Source organism: Leucopleurus acutus (genome assembly GCF_964270905.1).
Source record: "Leucopleurus acutus genome assembly, chromosome: 16".
NCBI classification, from domain to species: Eukaryota; Metazoa; Chordata; class Mammalia; order Artiodactyla; family Delphinidae; genus Leucopleurus; species Leucopleurus acutus.
Genome location: NC_139158.1, coordinates 51238125 through 51262173, shown reverse-complemented (window position 1 = coordinate 51262173; position 24049 = coordinate 51238125).

The following is a 24049-nucleotide window of genomic DNA, read 5'->3' as shown; positions in this document are numbered from 1 at the left end:
TTCTGAGCAAAAGGAATGAAGGCAGAGACCATGGGTGAAGACGCCAGGTTGGTAATGTGATGGGGAAGGCGTGAGGGTGTTCTATTCCGATGGCTTCTTTTTTCTTCATGAAACAAGAAGCAAGAATAACAGCTACAAGTGGGAACGAGGGATAAGAGAGGAGAAGGTTTGAAATGGTTGCCTAAGAGAACAGGAGAGCGAATGGTCTTGGGAAAATCATCAGACTCGCCAGCAGCTCAAAGGACTCATGAGTGCTTTAGAATGGTCTAGAATGTCAAGGGAAACCAGCTACCATGATGGGTTTTCTCCAGCTGTGTTTAGCTGGGCGAGTGCAGGCAACAAGTAAGCAAAGAGTTGAATATAATCAGGGTTAGATTTTTGACAAGTGAATACAAAGAAAAGAGAAAGGGGCAATGTGTGCAAAGTATAGGCAAGAGAGGAATTATAATTATGGCAACTAGAATCCAAGCTGGCACGGGGCAGGGGAGGGTGGAAAATGAGGACAGGAAGGGGACAAGGGCTGGTGAAGAGGTGAGAGGAGTGATGGATTTCAGGTCACAGTGGGGCTAAAGAATTGTTGAGTTGAGGTACTACTGGGCACAAGGGCCCTTGAGAAGTTATCCTCACTGCCACAGGGGGCTCCAGTAGTAGGATAAATGGAGGAGCAAGTTGTCAAGGATAGATAAACAGCAGAGACAGTCCCCCTATTGTTTAAGGCTGCTATGGGAACAGACAACTCAGACTAGAGCTGTCTTAAGGGAAAGATAAAACTGTCTAGTAAGGAAGAGATTTAAAAGGATTAGGAGAGGATGGAGGAGAGCTCCTAGGTATAAACATAGACCTGGGAACATCCCTTTCCTTTATGAGATTGTAGATGTAAGAAAGCAAGATATCCGCAAGAAGGGAAAACATCCTTGAACAAATTTCTGGTGGCAGCCCCAGCAATGACCCACATCCAGGAGCCTTCCTGCCTCCTTTAAGATTCATAAAATCAAGGACTGTTATTGTTGGATTTCTAGCCGAACCCATTTTACAGATGAGTAACTAAGACTCAAAGAGGTGGGAGGATTTCCCAAAAGCCACACAGCTACAATGCTGACATTTTGACTCACTTTTTAAAAGGGAAGATTACTGTCTTCAGGTCAGCTGAACCATATGAAATTGACATTTTATAGGTCAAAAGTGGTTGCAGGACTTCCCTGGTGGCGCAGTGGTTGAGAGTCCGCCTGCCGATGCAGGGGACACGGGTTCGTGCCCTGGTCTGGGAAGATCCCACGTGCCGCGAAGCGGCTGGTCCCGTGAGCCATGGCTGCTGAGCCTGTGCGTCCGGAGCCTGTGCTCTGCAACGGGAGAGGCCACAGCAGTGAGAGGCCCGCGTACCCCACACACACACACACACACACACAAAAAGTGGTTGCATATTGCCACTTTCATGTTGTCAGCCTAATGCACGCTGGCATTCTTTCCATTATAGCAGAGTGTCAAGAATGATTTTCCTTTTTAAAAATAAAGTAGTGCTCACTTGGTTCCTTACTAACTCTCCAAATTTTATCAAGAAAATGTTTGCACAAAGCTCTGTGGAGTTAACAGTAAAGAATCTCCTAAGACTGAAGTTAAATTTAACTTCTAGTAAGAAAATGATAAAGAATCCAAAAGTAATGGGTAAGAGCAGCCATCCGGAGCTGTGACTAAGAGATTACTGTTGACCCTCAAATCTAAAGGTGACTTGGGAAAGGTATAATTGGATTATGTTTATAAATATAATGCTTATGGCTAAGGAATTACATTGTGTATTAGGAAAAGGAGAATGGTCAGCAAGGTGTCTATAAAAGGAAAACCAGAGTCAAATCCAAGAAAGCGTGTTTTGCAGGAGTCTCCACCCATCCCCATTAGAGGGATATGCCACCTCGGGGATGGATGCCATTGGTCTACAAAGCTCAATGACGCCAGCCAAGAAACTCATGTCATCACCTCGGAAAGCCACAATCTCTTTGTGAAGACAACCTGGGCTTCCCCCGGGATATGACCACAAAGAGAGGCTGCCCGTGTCAGATCACACAGAGGTTGGAATTTCTGGTGGTTATGTTTCTCATCAAATATTCATACATCAGCTTTATTACTTTTCACACATCAGTCTCTGTTCTTGGGGAATGTGGTTAATGTGCATTGGTGTTTGAGACATAATGAAGCAGATGCACATCCCTGGGCCCATCAGCAGACTTTCCTCACCTGCCAAAGTATTCCTGCTCCTCTTGACCTGAGGGTGGGTCAGGGGGAGGTTCTCAGCCTGTGTGCAAGGCAGGCTAGACAGGCCAGGGAGTTAACACCTTCATCCAAGAGTGACTCTCAACCAAGCAAACGTTGGTGGATAAATATCCTAACTTCCTCACCCCTCAGTGGGAAAACTAAGGCATACCCTGTACTGTCTCCCCAAGGGTCTTCAGGGAAAACTAAAACTGAGATAGATAAGTCAGCATGCTAAGAAATCAGATTCCTCGCCCTTCAAAACCAAACGAGGGCTATAGTGAATTCAACAAGGTATTTGGAAGGTCACCCATGAGGATCTGTCTGGAAGATGATGTGGCTTTGCCCAAAGAACTACAACCTGCCCCAAAACTCATGCAAGACCACTGAACTGCACTCGAACAATAATAGAGACGCGGCTTTTCCTCACATTTTTCTCTCTAAACTCTACACGATAAGCATTAGACAGTACATGGGAGTCTGGTAAATGATTTCTTACTGTCTTCTCCCATTTGACACGTTTATAACTAGTTTCCTAGGAAAAGAGAAGCCCAAAGCCTGAATTACACATTGACTTGAAGTGGTTAGAAGTATATGAAAAGGAACATAGAAAGACAAGAACAAAGATAAAAGCAGGTAGTAAGCAAGGGCAAAGAGTGGTAAACAGCCAAGTTATCAATAGTAGACACCGGAAGTGACGAGAGACAGTGTTCTAGCAGCCACCATGGTAATAACAGCAGAGTTGAGCCCTGAGCTGTCGGTGGCTAAGTGCTTTGCATACTTTAGTCTCACTATAACACTTTTTATTATTTTATTCTCACAATAACACTACTAAGTAGTTATTGTTGTTGTTCCATTTTGCAGGTGATGAAAACGAGGCTTGAGGTTAAGTCCAAGCTAAACCACTGGTAAGCAGCAGAGTTAGGACGTGTGCTGAGGCAGTCAGTCCTCAGCCCACGCTCTGCAGCTACTCTGTTCTATTGCTCTTTTCTCTGTGCTGGACAAAGCCAGGAAGAGTTATGTCTCAGAAGGTTATATTTTGAAGGAGTGAGCGTAAGGAGGGAATAGGAGATCCACAAAGCAATGCAGGACATAGGGTCAGACCTGCTTATTCTGGCAAATGCTGAGACCACTGCAGTACAAAGAAAGTATGAGTCTGGAAGTACCCAGCAACTGGAGACCTGCCCTGGGGTGGAACCCATCACTCAGTGCAACACCTCATCCTCCCATGGGAACACTCCCCACTAGAAGAGCTTGGTGGGGAAGAGGCAACAGAGACAGTTCAACATTTCTCTTGAGAAACTAAGGCAAAAGCTGTGACTGGAGAAAATGGGAGCATGCACATAAGTAGGGTACCACATCACACCTACTGAAAGTGAAATGACAATCAACATCAACTGTTAGGGAGGATGTGGAGCAACTGGACCTCTCCTACATTGCTAGTGGGAGTATAAAATGGTACAACCACTTTCAAAAATGGCCTGGCCTTTCCTTATAAGATTAAACACCAACCTTACTACCCAGCAATTACACTGCTCAGTGTTTACCCCGAAGAAACAAAAGATGCCCCAAACTGTTCACAGATGTTTTATTAACAATAGCCAAAACTCAGAAACAACCTAAATGTTCAACCGATGAATGGATAAACAAATTGTGGTATGTCCACACACTGGATACGACTCAAAGAAAAAAGGAAGGAACTACTGATAATATACAACAGTGGACCTCAGAGGCATAGTAATAGGCATGACAGTACATACTCTCTAGAACAGACTAAACTAATGATGACAGAAATCACATCAGTGGTTGCCTTGGAGGGCAGATGAATGACTAGAAAGGGACATAAAGAATATTTTCAGGTGATACAAATGTTCTATCTTGATTGGGGTGTGGGTTATATATACCTGTACATTTGTGAAAACTCATAGAACTGTAAAACTTAGATATCTGCTTTTCCTTAATGGAAATTACACCTAAAAAATTCTTTTTTGAGAGAAAAAAAAATAACTGCATCAGTAGACTCACTCATATGTTATTAAGTTTAAGGACAGCTGGAGGAAGTCTTTGTTGCAGTTTGTGATTCAAGTAACTGTTATTTCCCACAGGAATAAATGTCATAACTACAGAGGAATCCTTTGGTTTTCCTTCAAGTACAAAGTATTATCACATTCATTTCTTTTAGACAAAATACTGGGTCTAAATTGCAGTGGGCCTCCCTACACTAACAAATTGTGTTTCCATCTGACACATTTGTTAATTTTCCCCTCTATGCACATATTATAATTCTCTTGGGAGGACCTAATAGGTAGAGATTATGCATCAGTGCCAAAGTTCCTCCAATCTGATATAAACTGATTTCTCTTTAAAAACTGAACAAGTAATTCATCATAAGAACAGTTAAATTTTTGACATCACAGAGTAAAGAAATGATTATCATTGAAGGTGTTGGGAAACGTAGAAAGAAGGGGAAAAAATCAGGTACACTAAAATTCAAATGCTTACTTTATGACGAACACTGGAGAAAATGCTTTGCATACGCAATCTCATTAATCCTCAGAGCACCCCTGCCAAGCAGGTGTTACTATAACATAGGTGACATAAGGAAACTGAGCCTCCTAGAAATTAATGTGCCTGAAGTTCAGAGCTAGTATGCTATACTCTAGGTCTAGATTACTCCACGGGCTACATTTTTGTTGCCTAAGAGGATATCCATCCATTTATACATTAAACAGATGTTTATCAAGTGCCCACTGTTCCAGGTATTAAGAACATAACTGTCAGTAGCAACCCATTCCCTGCACTGTTGGAGCTTGTATTCTCTTTGGGAATGTGGTGGTTTTAAATTATGTCCCCAGATTCTTTGAAGCTCTTTTCAATAACTGGTGCTTAATTTCCCTTCCCCTGCATGTGGACTAGACTTAGTGACTTATTAGTAACAAATAGAATAAGTTAGAAGTGGTGTGTCACTCCTGAAAGTAGGTCTTAACAGACTATGGCTGTCTCTTTTGGATCACTGGCTCTGGGGAAAGTCAGTGGCCTGTGGTTGAGAACACCCAATCAGCCGTGTGGAGAGACCCATGTTGTGAGGAACTGAGGCCTCCTGCCAACAGCCATGGGAGTGAGCTTGAAAGTAGACCCCCTAACCTCAGTCATACCCTCCAGAAGAGACTGTAGCCCTGATCAATACCCTGACTACAACCTGATGAGAGAACCTGAGCTAGAGGCATCCAGTTAAGTTTCTCCTGAATTCCTGATCCATAGAAACTATGAGTTAAACATTTATTGTTTTTAGCCAGTAAACATAGAGGTAATTGGTCACACAGCAATATAACGTATAAAGATGTGCTGGGAAGAATCAAAGAATTAAAAGAAATAGAAAAGTGCTAGTGTTGTTTTAGGTAGGGTGGACACAGAAGGCATCTCTGTGGGTTTACTATTTCACGTGAGACACGAAGATGGAGAAAAGAGAAGTGTTCGCTGGGTTGGGGAGCATGAAGTTAGCTGGCTCCCTTGACAAGATCAGTTACAGTAAATGGTGGAAACCAAGACCCAGTTAGTATAACCCAGAGAGTAAATGGATAGAAAGAGGTAGAGGCATTATTTTTATGTGACTTCCTAAAGTCCTAGCTAGAGGAACAGAAATTCAAGGGAAGCTAGCATGGGATATGACAGGGTCATTGATGGTGATGGTGTTTTGTCATTGTTGCCCATTTGAGATGGGAGGTATTCGTATGAGCATGTATGATGAGAAAAATCCAGTGAAAGGAAATGACCAAGCTGAGGATGGGCAATCTGGGCACAAATACAGGGACCAGATAGGAATAATATTTCCTGCATCGGGGTAAGAAAGGCTCGGGTAGGCAGAGATGTTTATGTGAAGCTCTGTGGGTATGAAGATGAGCAAGTTTCTGGCTAGATTTATTGAGGTAAAATTCCTTTTAAGACGTATGTTAATTTTTAATTATACAATTATTACCTAAAATACTAACCACAAGAACCCTAAATGTGTTAGTTTTCATTTTTAATATACTGCTTTGGGGTTTTGTATCTTAATACCTCAGGTTCATAATCATGATAAGTTAAACACAAGTTCTCCAATGTTATCTTTTCATACCTTTATATTTTTGTTGTTTTGAATTTTTCACATTTAGTTCTTTAACCTGACCAACTTATTTTAGTATACATAATGAAGCACAGATAATCTTCTACATGGATATTCAGTTTTCCCACTTAATGGATTGTTCACTGTCTCTACACTAATTGGAAATGATACCTCTACTAAATTCTCATATAAACATGAGTCTACTTTTAGACTGACAATTCCTTCCACTGATATATTGGTCTATTTCTGTGTCTAGACCACACTCTTTTTCTATTATGAAATATAAAATACACACAAAAAGGGCATTCATTATACACATACGGTTTAATGAATAGTTATAAAGTAAATTCTCAGGTAACCATTCAAGTTCAGATAGGCAACATTAGGAGTCCCTGTAAGCCCTCCAAATGTCCCTTCCTATTTATAACTTTTCTCTCCTCTACATGTAACCATTATCCTGAATACACACACACACGCACAAGTACACACGTATACACGCATATATGTGTGTATGTATATATGTATACACACATACACATTCATTGATATATATCCATAAACAATACAGTTTAATTTTCTTATACCTCCCTTTTAAAATTATTATAGTAAATTTTGATATCTGCCTGTGTTAATTCTCTTCACTACTATTTTTTATCCCACATTTTTTCCCATTGTTTGGGGAATGTTCTTTTCCAGATATGTTCTGGAATCAGATTTGATAGTTCACAGAATTACATTAGCATTTCGGCTGGTATTACATTAAATTAATAAATTATAATTCTTACCATCAGTTCTAAGAACTTGACATTAGTGAAGGGAGACATTGGAAAGTCCCTACTTTATATATATTCACACCTTATAATATTTTCTTTATATATGTGTATATATTTCATTTTTACATATTTTCTTTTAATTATATTTATACCAGATTTAATACTGCAGGTGAAATTAATAGTAGCCCCTTAAAGCCATGTCATTATTACAACTAAAACACATAAGATTATCTACTAAAGACCTTTGTTTCCAATTAGCAGCTAAGGGCAAATGTATTCATGCATCCTTACCAAAAATAATTATTATAATAATCATATGCTCTTTACTAATAGCCCAAAGCACACAAAAAGCATGAATTCTGAATACATAAAAGAATTTGTACTCGATATCCATTCCAATACGTATATTCTACAGTAAAATGCATGTTTCCACATACTAAACTAGACTTACAACTCTCAATAGCAACATTTGTAAGAGAATCTCTCGTGGGACTACTGACATAACCAGGTACATTTTCTGCATGGTCTGGAGATCAAGTCATTGAAATACTAACAATGACTTTTCTGGGTTTGTGGGGAAAATGTAGCTCCTAGTGAGTTTCTATTAGCATGGGGCAAAATCAGATGAAAAAATACACATTAAATAACTCTTCTAGAACCCTCTTCACCTCTGGTTCACTTTCTCCAAGCACTAAATCAGATTAGGAAAATTATATCAGAAAGAAATAGGACATATAAAGTACAATTTAGAAAGGCCAATATTTACTCTAGAAAATAGCTCACTTGATGCTTCTTCAGCTCTGATATTCAAAGTAAAGTTAATTCATTCTGCCTCTAACTTTACTTCCAATTTGAATCTAAAATAATATTTTCTCAATCAAAAGCAAAATGTTATCTAGGTCCTGAGGGATGCTGAGATGTTTATGCTATACACGTCATGAAATAAAATTGGGCATATGCCATCAATACATCTACATTCATTTAGAAATGCATATTTGTATTAGTGCTAATCTGTATTTTTAATATTAGAAAAACTAATTTCTGTATTTAGGTAAAAAAAATATGTACAACTACACATCTTGGTTATTTTCTTCCCACACCCATTATATTATTTAGTTTACACATACCCCTTTGGAGACTGATAGTCTAAGCCATACAATCACTGAATATTAGCTTTCTCTGAACAAGCCTTTTCACACGCTATAACCATTTGAACGTTAAGCAGATAGAGACTGAACTTCCTTTGAGTGTATGCCATCCATAAATCATGTACTTTAAAGGTTATAATCACACAGTACGTCATAACTTAGTCTTCTCATACATCATCAAAACCCTAACATGCTTGTTCCTTTACTTATCTGGCTATTATGATGATGATGATTTTTCCTTTATTGACAGAGGTCTCAGACTTTGTGTCTTTTTTCATGAAATGACCATGCCTAACAGTGCATCCTCAGGAATAAAGGTAAGAATTGAAATGGACAATGTAAAGTCCTCTTTTAAATTGGCAGCCATCACTGATACTTACAAATATAGCTGTATAGCACTGGGCAAATGAAATGCCTTCTTTCCAGATTATTAAATCTTAATGGACTACATTTCTAAACAGAGTACATCACTGTCTCAATTTTGGATTTTAGGGACAGAATTGGGTAAGCCTGGGAGAAAGGTGCACATCATCCTTCATGAATTTACCAGTGATAGAAAGGACAACTGTCTAAAATAAGGTATAAAAAAATGAAGGGAGAAATTTCAGAAAAGCTTGTCTGGGTCAAGTGTAAATAAGACAGCTCCCCCAGAGAAGACTCTCTTGAGAGTGGGAATTAAGAGGATGCTGTCTTTCTTGTTATGAAGACTGGAGGAGCAAGTAAGTTATAACAGGTATCACAGATACCATGTACTACATTTCCTTAAATCAGGATGCTGTAGTTAAGTAGTATCAAGGTTAGACCTCTTTCCCAACACCAAGAATCTCATGCCCAACGGCCTCCTTGGCATCATTTGGATCACTTGCTATCAGCTAACAGACAACGCAAAGTCAACATGTCTGAACCTGGACTCCTGATCTTCTCTCCCAAACTAGTTCTATCCATAGCTGTCCTCACTGAGATGGGGGCAACTCCTTCCTTTCAGTTTCTTGTGTCAAGAACCTTGGCACTATCCTTGACCCTTTCCTTCTCTCACACCAACATCTAGTCGCTCGAGGAAGATAGAGTCCCTTGGCCCTAGCTTCAGTAGACATCCAGATTCCAACTACTTCTCACTTCCTCCGTGTGTTCTGAGCCACCATCCTCTGCCCCCCAGATCAATGTAAAGTCTCAGAACAGGTCTCTTAGTCTCTCCCTTTGTCCCTATGTAGTCTGTTATCAGTCATCAGTCAGAATAAATTGAAAACAAGAAAAAAATGCCAATCAAGTCATGCAAATTTCTGCTCAGAACCCTGCATGGGCCCCATATGTCACTCAGTGAAAGTCTAAGTCTTTACAATGACCTTCAGAACCTTCCATGACTTACTGCCCACTCCACTACACCCCTCCCCCAATTCTCTCTCTGAGACCATCTCCTATTACTCTTCCCCCTGCTCAGCCACTGTTCCTTCCTGATGGTCTCCATAGATGTCAGATGCACTCATGCCTTTGTAATGTCTATTCCCTCTTCCTGGAAAATTCTTCCTCCAGATATTCCCTCCCTCACCTCTTTCTAGTTTTTCTCTGACCTCATCTTCTCAATGATGCCCACCCTTACCATCTTATTTAACACTGCATCTCTCCCTTCCCCCACCCTACTCCACCCCAGCTCACCTAACGCCTCTTATCCTGTTCTCATTTGCAAAGCTCTTACCACCTTCTAATACACTTCACTGAATTTCAGACACCATCAATTGTGAATCATACCATCATCCTGATATGACACATAAAACTATGACATGCCATTGATTATAAGATACATCTTGATTTCAGGGATGTTAAAATGTGATTCTTCCCCGGGAACTCTGTGTCAGGCATTGTGGATTCAGTAATAAAAGAAACAGCATCTGCTCTCAAGTGGAACTTTCAGTCCAGTTGGAAGCCTGACTATAAATCAGAAATTGAATTACAGCGTGCTAAGTGCTATGACGACTACAGAGTCTCAAAGGAGGCCCCCGGTCATCAAACACAAAGCTAAAGAGAGGGTACGCATGGTTGTCTTCTTTTTTTGGCCAACCTGTGGAAATGAGACAAATAATAAATAGTACTGACATGAGAGGCACCAAGTAATATATCCAACAAAATATCATTTTATATATGTATGTCTGTGTGTGTATATATATGTCATACATATATGACAACCTAAATCAAGCCTAAATTTATTAACCCTGGGACTCAATTTTTAATTTACAATACAATGTTATAACTCTCTGTAAAAAAGAAAAGCTAGAAGCATTCTGTCAGCTGGGTTTCATTTAACATGACGCTCTCAAAGATCCTAAAGGCCAAAACAGCTTTTATCTCCTTGTTTAATAGGTTTAATCATGCTAAGAATCTTCCATCTGTAAAATTCTTCTAACTATGCCAATTGCTGTTCAATGCATGAATCAAACTATGATGTAAGACTTTGGCAAGTATAGGGTATATCAATCAACAACAATTCTACAATAAATCATAATTTAAGTCCCACAAAAAGGTAAAAAATAAAATTAAATAGCAGATGCCAGTGTCCTCTGTAATGACACAGCCAACCACAGGAATCACAGACAAGGCCAAAAATATAGATAGTGCAGGTTTTTGCTGGTTTAAACTTTAATGAAAAGGACTATTCCTGATATTCCTGTTGTATTTCTACATTATGACACAGAAGCTTGTTTAATTTTTTGCTTTGGGGCTGCCACTGCTGAGATACAGGATTGGGGATTGGAGAGTAGCTTCCAAGATGAGAGGTGGGTGGAAAATAAATCCAGTTTTGGATATATTTTTAAGCTATCACCCAGATGGAGACATCCAACACAAGTTGGAAATATGGCTTTGATGCTCAGGGGAGAGGTTGGAGCTGGAGACATAGATTTGGTGATCAACACTGTAGAGAGCACCGTGAGAGCCATCAGGCTATATACAATTATAGAGGGAGAGAGTAACCTATCTCAAAAAGAGTGAAGAAAACTACAAAGTGATGGTGAGGGGAAAGAGAAGAAGGAAGGCAGTGATGGAGAACGCTGAGTGGTCAGGTGGATTGAGGATTAAAATGATTTTGTTGGATTTTTAGGTTATTTTTTCACATTTGCTAAGAACTCTGACATTGGGCTTGCAGATGGAGTTCTGGAAGGAAGAATGAGAAAAAAAGCCTTGTCCTAGGCTGGAGAGAGAATGTGAGAAAACAGGATCATATTAAGATCTTTGGAAGAAAAGGGGTAGAGAGGGCAGTTGCTGGAGGAGAAAGGCAAGTAGTACTTGATAGAGTTTGTGTGTTGAGGACAAGAAGGTAAGAAAGAGAAACACTGAATACACCAGCAAAATATAGGGCTCATCTGGAGCTGCCAAATCCTAGATCAGGTGAAGTATATCACATCAAAGGCTCATGGTTTGCAGGAGGTTGATGTTATTAATATATGAGCCTCAGGGAACAGAGAAGTCAATCACAGATGGGTTGCCTTCTCTGTGAAGTAGAAGGCAGGACCACATGGAAGAAGCAAGAAGGAGCCTAACAGACATGCAGCCACCACTGATTAGAGTTTCCCAGTCCTCCTTACCTAAATTCTCTTACACTTACAAATGAATAAAGGAATAGATTGATCAAATGCATGTTAAATTGAACTAAATGTAGTTCAGCTTCAAATGAACATTTTCTTTATTTTAATTTCAGTAAGTCTTCATATTATGCTAGATTCACTTTAACTTTCATTGTATCTTCTGGCTTTCAAAACACATAAACTTATACCTTTTACTAAATATCATAATCCCTAGATATTTCTGCAGTCTGTTTCCTACGATCATTATGAGCATTCCTGACAATAATAAAGTATTCTAGGAAAGGATGTAAAAAATTCTTCGATAATTAAACAGATTGAAACCATTTTTCTCCTCCAAGTTGGAAAATTAACATATAACCATGTTTATATTATTTAAATTATCACTGTGCCTTAGGATACTCACATACTATTTCTATGAGTACAACAATAAATGCAAACCAACAAAAGTTTGGTGATGAGTGACAGTGAGCAAAGAATTTCAATGTTACAGCTTCAAAGTGGCTGTGATAAAATGTGCTTGTTCAGCTGAATCACAGCATCTGTTTTGTCAACTTCTCAAGTTTATCAAATTCTTTTCTAGCCTCTCCATTTCCCTCTGAGTATATCTCCTTGGAAAAGTACCAAGTCTCCGAGTAAAAAAGACTGTTCTCTCCAGATATGGAAATGCTGAAAATGTTTCATTTTATAAAGAATTGCTCCAAGACTAGGATGACATAAAATTAATATCTTAACAGGAAAAAAAAGAAGTCCAAGGAGTAGCAGAGGAAAGTGTTTGAATCAGCAAAAACTTTCTGATAGTAACTTTGAAAAAGCTGGCCATCAAGAAAACTCTGGTTAATACGGTCATGTGTTGCTGCTTGCAAGCATTATGTCCAGTAGGGCAACACAACACCAAAATAATTACTGGAGAAAGCAGCACATCTGTAGCTCATGTCAAAATGTCCAAAGGGCAACTCATGGGGCAGTCTACAGGTCAGAAAGAACTGTGTCCTGAAATGGACTGACCCACCCAGCCTGCCTCTCAGTCACAGCGGTCCAGAGAACTTCGCCCCGCCCATCTGTCCATCCTCCATTCTTAGTGCATAGGCCTTTGTCATGATGCTTGTCATGTCATGATTGAAAGACTGCTGACCATGGGACCATGGCCGCATTCCAGCAGGATGAAGAAAAGAGACAGCAAAAGACAGAAAGATTAGGGGGTAAGCCCAGTGAGTCTACCCATTTATAAAAGGCTTTTCCAGAAGTCCATTCAACATACAGATGACTGTGCCTCACTGGATGGGAAGCTGAAAAGTTGGATCTTTCCAACTTTGATGGAAAAGGAAGGCAAGGGAGAAGTATCAATAGATTGTGACTGACTTAGAGTACCTAGCCCACAGTACCTTCCAGATGGGACACAGTAAGTGCTCGATGAATGTTTACTATTGTGCAATAATCCATACCCTCCATATGACACAAACATGCCATGTCCGTCCTAACTCTAGCCTCATCTCATTTTGTGTCTTGCTTCCATGGTCCAGTGGAGCAAACTTTCCCCTCTGTTGAAACCCTACTCCTTTTTTAAGAAAAAATCTTAAAATTGCAATGTCACACACACATAGAGAAGAACACAAAATGTTAAGTGTACAACCTGTTTAATTTTGATAAACTAAGCACAATCCTGTAAGAAGAAACAGAACATTGCCAAAGCCACAGAAGCTCATTACTTTTATATTATACCGTTAACTATACTCCAAGATATGCCTATATAATCAAAACGTGGATAAGAGGACTTAGTAATCTATTTTATGAATAAGAAATGCCTGGTAGAAATCAGAGAGACCTGGATTTTCAAAATACAGAATATGTTTCTTTTTCTTTTCTTTTTTTTTTTGTCTTATAGGATCCATACTGGCCATTTGGAAAGTGTCACAAAAGAGGGTCCTGTTGGGAGTCCACCATACTGCCAGTAAGACAGCTAAAGACAGGTTCTAGAAATCCCAAATGAATTTAAGCTGCACTGCTCTGTGGATTTTACACAGGTTTAAATATGGGTGTACTTAAGTGCTTCCGAATAACACATGGTACAGCTGCTAAAAATAGCAAGAATAAATTATTCTTCCCTAAATTTATATTTAAGTCAAAAGAAAAGAGCACTGATGGAGCCACAGTGTTGGCTTAGCTTTATTAACAATGACTTACATAACACATCAAATTCACACACCATCCTTTACTCTCACCTTAAGCATGATGTGACCCATTCTACAGATAGGAAAAATAAGGCAGAGAGAAGAAAGGTACTTGCCTGGTTTCATAAACAGCAAGCATGATCCCACCTCCAGGCCCTTGCACTGGCTGTACCCTTTGCCTGGAATGCTGGTCCCCTAGATTTCCACAGGGTGCTCCCTTGCCCTTCAAATCTCTGCTCTTTACTTCTTATCCAAAATACAGCTTCCATTTTCCCTAATCATTCCCTAGGCTTACTGATTTTCAATTTTGGAGAGGTAGGAGAATTGAAGGATGAGAATGGTCCCTTGGGCAAGTTACTTAATCTCTCTAAGTCTCAATTTCTTATTTATGAAATAGAAGAACTGATACCTACTCTGCATGGTTATGGAAAGGATATGGATATATATGAAAGAGAAAGATTATGTTTGTGTGTACATTTACAGTGGTGTGCTGGTAAATGTTTAACAACTGGCTCTCAAAAAACAGTTCCTGATGTTGCTACATGCAGATTTGGGAATGGATGGGCAGAAAACACACCATTATATAGTATTTCCCCCATACATACAATAGAGGTAAGTAACCACAAGAGCACAGATAATAGTAAAATGTAGTAAGTAATGAGTAAGCGGTGGGTTTTGAGTGTTTATTACTTTTTCAAATAAAATGTGTTTAATTGTACATTTATATAATGTAATTTTTAATAATGGCTGAAAGTGAGTTCACTCTAAAACACTGCTCTGCGTGAGGGGTGGGAGTGGAGTGGGGGGAGTAATACACAAACCAAAGCCAGTGCTATTTACAGGAAAGAAAAACTAAAATATTTGTTTTCTCTAAGCAGACATAAATTAAAGGAAGCACTGACTTCATCAAATGTGATCTTATATCACTGATGCCTCACAGCAGGTTTAATCATGGGGAAGTGGCAGCTACTTCCGTGCTAATGCACAGCAACTCTGAGACATATTAAACTGAGAATTACAGGGAAACTCAACCAAGGAACCGCAGAAATTGTGTCCCCAACCAAAAGGCAGAGCTCTATCCCTGATGAGCATTTTGTCACAATAGATGCCGGTTTCTAGACTGAAACAGATTTCCATAAAGTTTGTCAGGGCACATCCTCAAGTCATTACAGACCCAGAAAAGCTTTAAATCGGGCTCAGGGTGAATTCCCTCCAGCACCACCACCCAAATTCTAAATGTCAACCAACTTCAGCTGTGGTAAAATCCCAGTTCAGTTGGGGGATGTGATCAAAGCAGGGGAGAGAAACACCATAGAGTTGGCCTCAACGTGAGATTTAAAAGAAGAAGTTTCCATCCACTATTAAAGGTACTGCTGCGCAGGTGCAGCACAGAGATAAACCTGGTTCCCGCTTTGCAAAAAACACAAAAGTCATCATAGGAAGTGCCCTGCCCGTTCCTGTTCTCTGCTCCTATCCAATCCACTGTTATGCTTTCACCCATGCTGAAATTAGATACAGTCAGCCTTCCACATGTGCGGTTCTGTATCTGCAAATTCAACCAACCACGGATCAAAACGATTCAGAAAAAAATTCCAGAAAGTTCCAAAAAGCAAACCTTGTATTTGCCACATGCTGGCAACTATTTACACATTATTTACATTGTGTTAGGTATTCTAACTATCTAGTGATGTTTTAAAGTAAGCAGGAAGATGTGTGTAGGTTATAGGAAAATACTACACTGTTCTATATGCGACTTGGGCATCCTCGATTTTGGTATCTGCAGGAGGTCCTGGAACCAATCCCCCATGGATACTGAAGGATGACTATATTGGGGCCAATTTATGCCTAACCCCATCCATCACTGAAAGTCCTTCCTGATATGTTACATATTAAAGAGGTTCCAAGATCCGGCTTAATCCCAGCATTATCCTATCATCACAAAGCAGAGAGAAGACAGTTAAACCCAAGGGGTAACACGTACCTTGAGCCAGGTAGCAAGGGAACACACACAGCCATGCAGGTAAACCCCAGGTCTTAGAGCTTTCAACAACCAATCACAAAGTAAGAATGCAGAAGGATATACAGGTGAACAAAGATCCAGTCCCCATCTTCAGATCTCTCGGTCTACTCACTGAGATGCCCCTAATACAATGTGGCCTCTGGAATTGAACCTACTACAATAAGGCCACTGGAAGGCCTTAAAAGCATTAGTAGCTGAGCTGCAGTAGAGTTCACAGTATGCAATTTGGGCTGAATGAATCAATTATTTGTAGAAGTATGTTCCAGTTCGCCTGCAGTCACACCCTGGGTACTTCTGAACATTTCTATAAGATGTCTTCTGTTGTCTTTCTTCTTTATGGAACACTCTATGTGACAGCAGTTCTGCCTTATTCACAACCCTTAGTCCAAGCAGGTGTCATTTTTGCTTCATCTTGCTGCCAGGCTTCATTTCTTGGGGAACAGATGGCTATCAAACTGCTCTTGCCTTCAGAATACACACCAGATGCCCTCACAGATCAAAAAGAAAAACTAGGCTCTTCAAGGTGTGAGCACTTAAACTCTAAGCTTAAAACTCACTTAACTTTCAAGTCTTCCAATAGGAAGAAAAAAGTTTCCATTGAGCCATTCCATTGTTTTTCCTAAAACCTGGCTTATATAAAGTTTTTACTTTTGCCATCATTAGGAAGTAGTATTAAAGGTGACTTCAAAAACACCACAAGCTAGACCCTGCACAGACTGTGAAGGGTTCACTGCATTCAGTAGATGCTGCTGGCACTGTGCCTGAATCCTCTTTTCCTGGTGCCATATACAGTGGTATAAATACAGGGAAGACCAGGATTTCTTGGGGAGAGCCAAGCAACTGTCTTCTGAATTTCTTACTGAGGCTCCAGGAGAGGCTGAAATAAAGCGACTCCTCTCCCTTAATCTCCAGAGACTGTTACAAAGTCACTCTGGAGGACTTTAGGGGCTAGCATCAGCCCAAAATGGTCCCAGGAAAAATACCAGCAAGACTGAATGGTTCGTTTCCCCATAACCCTAACCACATGAATTCGCAAAAAGATACTGGTGCAGATGGGTGGGGGGAGGTCTCTGCATACCTAAGATACAAGCAAATGAATACACATCAGCTTGAATAAGTTTAGGAAGGAGCTGTCAGAGAATTTAACTTAAGGAACTTCTTCCTCAGCATAGCTCTCTACTGGAGCTTCCAAATGGCTTGCCCATGACAGCTAAAAGAGCCTGCCTCATGCTAAAGCAGAGTAAACTGTACCCCGAAACTTCCTCTACCGCTTATGTTGTTGGGTTTGAAATTCCTGCAACCAACTGCTTTGGCTCAAGGCTTTGGGGACCAAGGTGAAGATACAAACCATGCCACACCATTAAGCTGTGGATTCTTATATAGAACCAATGTGTCTGCCTATCACAGAGCAAATAGTGCAAAAGGGGCCCGGGAAACAGAGGCTTTTTTATTTTATTTTATTTATTTATTTTGTGGTACGCGGGCCTCTCACTGCTGTGGCCTCTCCCGTTGCGGAGCACAGGCTCCGGACGTGCAGGCTCAGCGGCCATGGCTCACGGGCCCAGCCACTCCGCGGCATGTGGGATCCTCCCGGACCACGGAACGAACCCGTGTCCCCTGCGTCAGCAGGCGGACTCTCAACCACTGCGCCACCAGGAAAGCCCCAAGGCTTTTATTTTGAGGTGAAGCGTGGGCAGAGGAAGAAAGGGGAGAGACAAACCATTTCCAAGACACGAGGGAGTAGGAGGCAGAAGGCTTGTGTTGGAGTGTTACCTAAGGGAGCATGGTTGCTACAATAAGCCACTGATGAAGACTTCTAGTATCATATAGTCTGATCTTGGAACAAGGATGAGGAAAGGGGGAGAGAGTACCTCTCCGAATTTAGAGTTGGTCTCAAGTCCAATCAAGGCTAAGAGAAAAATGGAAAAAATTAATGTGTGAACGCTTAACAGAATAGAGTTAAGAATAGAGTCACCATCTATGACTACCGCTGAGCGGCAGCTTCTGATTGGATGCATGTTGCGGCAGAGGTAAAGTGATGAGCCAGAGGCACTAACATGGTCCATTTCTTTTTTGTTCGTTTGTTTGTTTGTTTGCTTTGTTTTGTTTGTTTTTGCGGTACGCGGGCCTCTCACTGCTGTGGCCTCTCCCGCTGCGGAGCACAGGCTCCGGACACGCAGGCCCAGCGGCCATGGCGCACGGGCCCAGCCGCTCCGCGGCACGTGGGATCCTCCCGGACGGGGGCACAAACCCACGCCCCGCGCATCGGCAGGCAGACTCCCAACAACTGCGCCACCAGGGAAGCCCGGTCCATTTCTTTTTATCAGCTGAGTTCTTGGTTCTCTCCAAAATCCCATCTGGTCATCACTCCACTTATCCTCCCCTTTATCACCAAGCTCCATGGGAGCACAGCTTTCTCTGGGGATAGCTCATTCTATATCATCCACTCCCACTGCCCTTCAATACTTCTCCTCCAGTAGGGGCGATTTTGATTCCCTATTTACCACAAGCAGTGGGATCTGGTCTTCATCTTTCCTGGCCTCTCAGCAGCACTGGGAACCGCGGGCTGCATTTGGGGTCTCCCACACCCTACTTTCTCCAGAGATTTTCTCCTCCTTCATAGACATCAATTTTCAGGCATGTTACAAGACAGTGGAGTCCAATATTCAGCATCATTCTCTCTACTTTTTCTCACTGTATTGTGCCTGCCCACCGCTGTTAGCCACAACTCCTTTGAAGATGACTTTAAAACCTTAACTGTTAGGCCAGACCTCACCAAGCCCTAGACAGATACCACAAATTCCCTGCTTGCATGTCGACCTGAACCACTGAGAGCAGCAAGGCATTTGGGGGGTGGGCTGAACAGGCGCACACAACCCACTGATCCGTTTTTAAAAAGTATTTTAAGGGCTTCCCTGGTGGTGCAGTGGTTGAGGGTCTGCCTGCCGATGCAGGGGACACGGGTTCATGCCCCGGTCCGGGAAGATCCCACATGCTGCGGAGTGGCTGGGCCTGTGAGCCATGGCCGCTGAGCCTGTGCACCTGGAGCCTGTGCGCCGCAACGGGAGAGGCCACGACAGTGAGAGGCCCGTGTACAGCAAAAAAAAAAAAAAAAGTATTTTAAAAAGTACAACGTCAAATAAGACACTGGGGCCTAAACCAAAAAGACTTAGAATCACTTTGCAGAAACTGGCTTTCTATCTAAAGCCTGTGGGCTGGTGATAAAGCAAACTCCTTTAAAAAGGCATTTGGGGGGTGAGCCACGGGCCTCATAAAAGCAATTTTCCTGGGGACCCCTCCCTCTTGACTCCATGGCTTTGCTTAAGCTGCTGGCTCCCCTGGGTCTGGCCCCCTCCCAGGTCGGTCTTTGGAAGGCTTTGTCTTGAAGGACTTGATCCAAGTGAAACCCTCTTTATGAAGCTTCTTCGGCCTGCATACCCCTCACAGTGAAGAAAGTCAGAAACATTCTGGAGGAAGGAGTCTTTTCTACCTCAGAACCTCTATCATACTATTGCCTTTATTTATTCATTGGCCCATCTCCCTTGCTAGACTAGAAGCACCTTGAGGGACAGGACTGGGCTTGATGACCATTTTGGATCCCCCCCCCATTGTATACTGTATATATTTTACTTATTTATTAGATGGATAAATAAATGAGTAAATGATTTATGAAAAGAAAATATTTCTGACAGCTTTACATTAGCAGGGAAAATAAATGAGGATGTGTTGAGTATTTAAAGGATCCATTCCAAGTAACAAGAAAGTCACAGAATCCAAGACACCATGTCTAAGGGGGAGAAGTAGCTTGGTAATCATGGCGAACAAAATCCCTGGTCCTGGCCCCTGGATTGCGACAACATCTTGTGTCAAGAAGTCACAACTGTTCTACAGCAGAGCCATGGATCAAGTGCTTTTCAGCAGTGCTGTTTGTAGGAATTATACTCCTGAGCCCATGAACAGTTCAGGGAGTCATTTTCACCTGAAGATGTTTCCAAAAATTGCCAGGCATCTTTTAAGTGGGATGGTAATTTATGGCAGACACGTCTTTGAAAACGTCTCAAATTTAATTTTCAAGAAACATAAGTGGAGGCAATTCTTTTGAGAATACCTAATAACAGATCTCAAAGAAACAAGCCCAAAGAAACATATTTGAATAGAAGGATGGAGAACATATTACCATTTCAGAGATGACTGACAACTCATTTATATTTTACTACATGTTCTATTAGGAATCCCAGCAATGCAGTGTTTTCAGAAAGCAAGACTAGGTGAGAGATTCTAGGTTACAGAAGACATTATTAACCTCGGATCAAGTGGAAGTTGGCACCTGAAATCCTTCTAGGAATCAAGCAGGGTATGACTCAATCAATCAAGTATGCTGGCAGAAAGCTAACAGGCAGGTAACTGAGATGATGCTTGCTTAGAGAAAAAGGACTAAATCAAGCTTGCTCTACTGCATCACCAGAGCGCTTTGAAAACTCAGGGGGGAACACTTTTTAAATAACTGTGATAGTGCCTCATCAATTTCTCAGCACAATAAGGATGTCATTTTGTCCTACACAGACAGGAGAGTTTAAGAAATCATATCACAGTAGCTAGAGTTACTCCCTCTAGTTCTCCATGCTTTCATTGGGGCTAATTTCATTCATTTATTCAATAATTCAGTATTAATTCTGCAGTACATGGGGCTACCTTCCTGGAGATATGGAATATATTCTTAACCTTGTGAATATTACTCCTTGGTAGCGAAAGCACAAAACAAATGAGTAAACACATAAATGTTTTTAAAAGATAAGATTTTAACAGAACATCCACGTGTGCTCGTACAAAATAACATGTGGGTCAGGCTATCTACACCAATAGGTTACCTAGAATTACCTACAGGTTAGTCCGTGAAGGTGGTAAGAGAGATGACTCAGAGTGTTCTAGAATCCTGAGACTAGTTTCAGAGGGAGAAAGAGGCACAAGATTTGATGGAAGTAGCAAGGATGTGGATGTAAATCACTGAATCTCCGCATAAGTAATGAAGACAAATAGGACATGGCTACATAATAAGAAAAATGTGGATGCACAGACTGGTGGTCCTGATGAAGGAGACATAGTAGGTGAACGAGGATAGAAGGTTCGGTCAGAGCACAGGATGTAGACAACCGGGATGCTGAAGGTGGTGGTGTTTCTCATCAGGACAGGATCCAAACTGTGCCCTTGGGAGAGTGTGGTTAAGGTCAAGTGCACAAAATATTCACTGGCAAAGAGAAGAGCAAGGAACTGGAGAAGAAACGTGGACACAATGTGCTTCCCCATCTTTGGAAAGTTGGTCATAAAGATATTTGCTGAAAGTCAGCACTTCGTCTTTCCTTAAAGCAACAGCTCCCAAATCTCTATGGTCCTTTGCATTTCTGTGGTGTCCACTGTAACTTCTTTTTCATTTCTAATTTTATTGATTTGGGCCCTCGCCCTTTTTTTCTGGATGAGTCTTGCTTGCTAAAGCTTTATTAATTTTGTCTATCTTTTCAAAGAACCGGCTTTTAGTTTCATTGATATTTTCTACTGTTTTCTTAGTCTCTATTTCATTTATTTCTGCTCTGATCTTTATGATTTCTTTCTTTCTACTAACTTTGGGTTTTGTTTGTTCTTCTTTCTCCAGTTGAACAGCTCCCAAATCTGACAGATGTCTTTCTTTTCTCTTCCAAGTTTCACACTCTCAATAAAAGAAGAATCACGACTTCAGTAAATGAGATTCCCTGGATGGCTTTTCCTCTCACTCCCACTCTTCCAGGTCTTCCCTTTCCTACTGCATATTTTTACCTTCTTTCCCCGTGAGACTATGACATTCCCTCCATTCCCCAGACGCCCAATGGACACACTCCACTAAAAATTCAGCTTCTATCACCTCGAGAGCTTTGCCCTTCTGGATTCAAAATGGTTTCCATAAGTACCCTCAGAGGTGTGTTACAAATATTAACTAATTATCAGGAGACCCTGAATCTCCTTGGGCACTCATTTTCCGGGATGAACGTGTCATTAAGGCCATGTTAAATAAATCAGTCTCTAAGCAAGGAAAAGCAAGATTGAGTTTCGTGTTTCCTACAGGGAACTGTCGCATATTTATAAACTTTCTGAGTTATAAGTACTACACATTTGTATAACCGCCTCTATACCAAAGGTATTTACACAATTAATGATTTTTCCATCAAAGTGAAAAGTGTGCACCTGGCCAAGTAAACCGTTCTACAATGATTAATGAGTATTTTTGCCATAGAAGTATTTAAGTGTCTTTTAAAATAATTACAACATTGATCATGTTTACCATCAAAAGTTTAGAAATAAGAAGGCACAATGAAATCCAACCATAATTCCACCACCCTAGGAGAAAAACCCTCATAATATTTACTTCTTTTTTTTTAGTTACCCAATTATGAGGAAAAGATGGATCCTTCTGTATATGAAGCCTCTAGCAGTGCCTGGTACATAGATGATGAATAAATATTTGTAGGCAATGAATATAGTGTACACACTATTTTGTAATCCACTTCAAAATGTCTTTGTTTTCAAATAAGATGTTATAGAAGGAATATTTGCAAATTATAAAAACTTAAAAATCCAATAGTTCAGAAAGGGATGGGATAAGAAAGGGATGAGATATTGCCATTCTCCAGAAGAAATCCCTGTAGAAATCCTGGAAATTGACATAGGAAGACAGAAAGACAGAGAGACACAGATATAAATATGAAGATGCATTTAAGAAAATTTGGTATTAGTCTATATCATATTTAGCAATGGGCTTTTTCCACTTACTATTTCTTAAATATGTTGCCCATATCAGCATATATAAATGTACTTCTCTCTTTATAAAGAGATTGGATTGTCCTATAACTTAATTGTAAATTGATGGAACTTTACCTTGTGGCCAGCTTTTTTGCTGTTAAAAGCAATGCTCCAATAAACATTATTCAGTCTCCCAACAAATACTTATTGAGCACCCGTGTACCATACAATGAGCTAGATTCTGGGGATTTAGATGTTAACAAAACAGTTAAGATCTCTAGCCTCAGAGTTCATGAAGTACTAGAGGAGATTATAAGCAAGAAAGCAAAAATGAACATATCCTTCCAAATTTTAATTTGTATTATGAGGGAGAAGGAAAAGGAAAAGAGAAGGAAGTGACTTACATCAGATGGGCAGGAAGGTCTCTCTGAGGACATAAGCAATCAGTTGGGACCTAAAGGATGGCAGGTTGCAAAGGTTTAGGTAACATCTAAGTAGAGGGGACAGCTAATGTAAAGGTTCCAGTGAGCGATCTTGTTTTTAGGAAACTGAAGAACAATGAATGTACAGAGAACATAGACCAGGACCTGGCTGCAGGGTAAGAGATGAGTGAATCTTGTAGGATGCTAGATGAAAACTTTAAATTTTATTCCAAATGTAGTAGGAAACTACCAAAAAGTGGTAAGTGAGGGAGTGACATGATCTGATTTGCATTTTTAAAAGATCCCTCTAACTGCTATGGGGGAAATGGACTGGAGAGAGGCAAGCAAGGAGACTTGCTGTGGAGTAAAGTCAAAATCTGGTGATGGATTAAGTATGGCTGATAAGATGGGGAATTGTCAAAGGACTCCTGCTGAACTGTGAGCAACTGGGATTACCTTTTTCTCAAATAGGGGAAAGATGGGAGAGAAATTGGGCTGGGGAAAAAAACCTAGTGTTCTACTTTGAATATGTCAGTTTTGAGCTTCTTATTAGACAACGAAGTGGAGATGCCAATTAGGTAAGTGTGAATGTGACAGTCCAGATTTCAGCATAAAGGTCTGTGCTACATATAAAATAAAAGCTTCGTCAACTTATGGATGGTTGGATATCATCCAAGGAGAGATGTGTAATGTGGCTGAACTCAGGTTCAGCTGCTCGCCACTGGAAAGCCAATACTCCAGAGACAAGTGCTAGCAGGAATGGACCTGGGGAGAAGACCGAAACCAACTCCAAAGATTCTGCTCTACCGTGAAATTTTTTAAAGGGAGA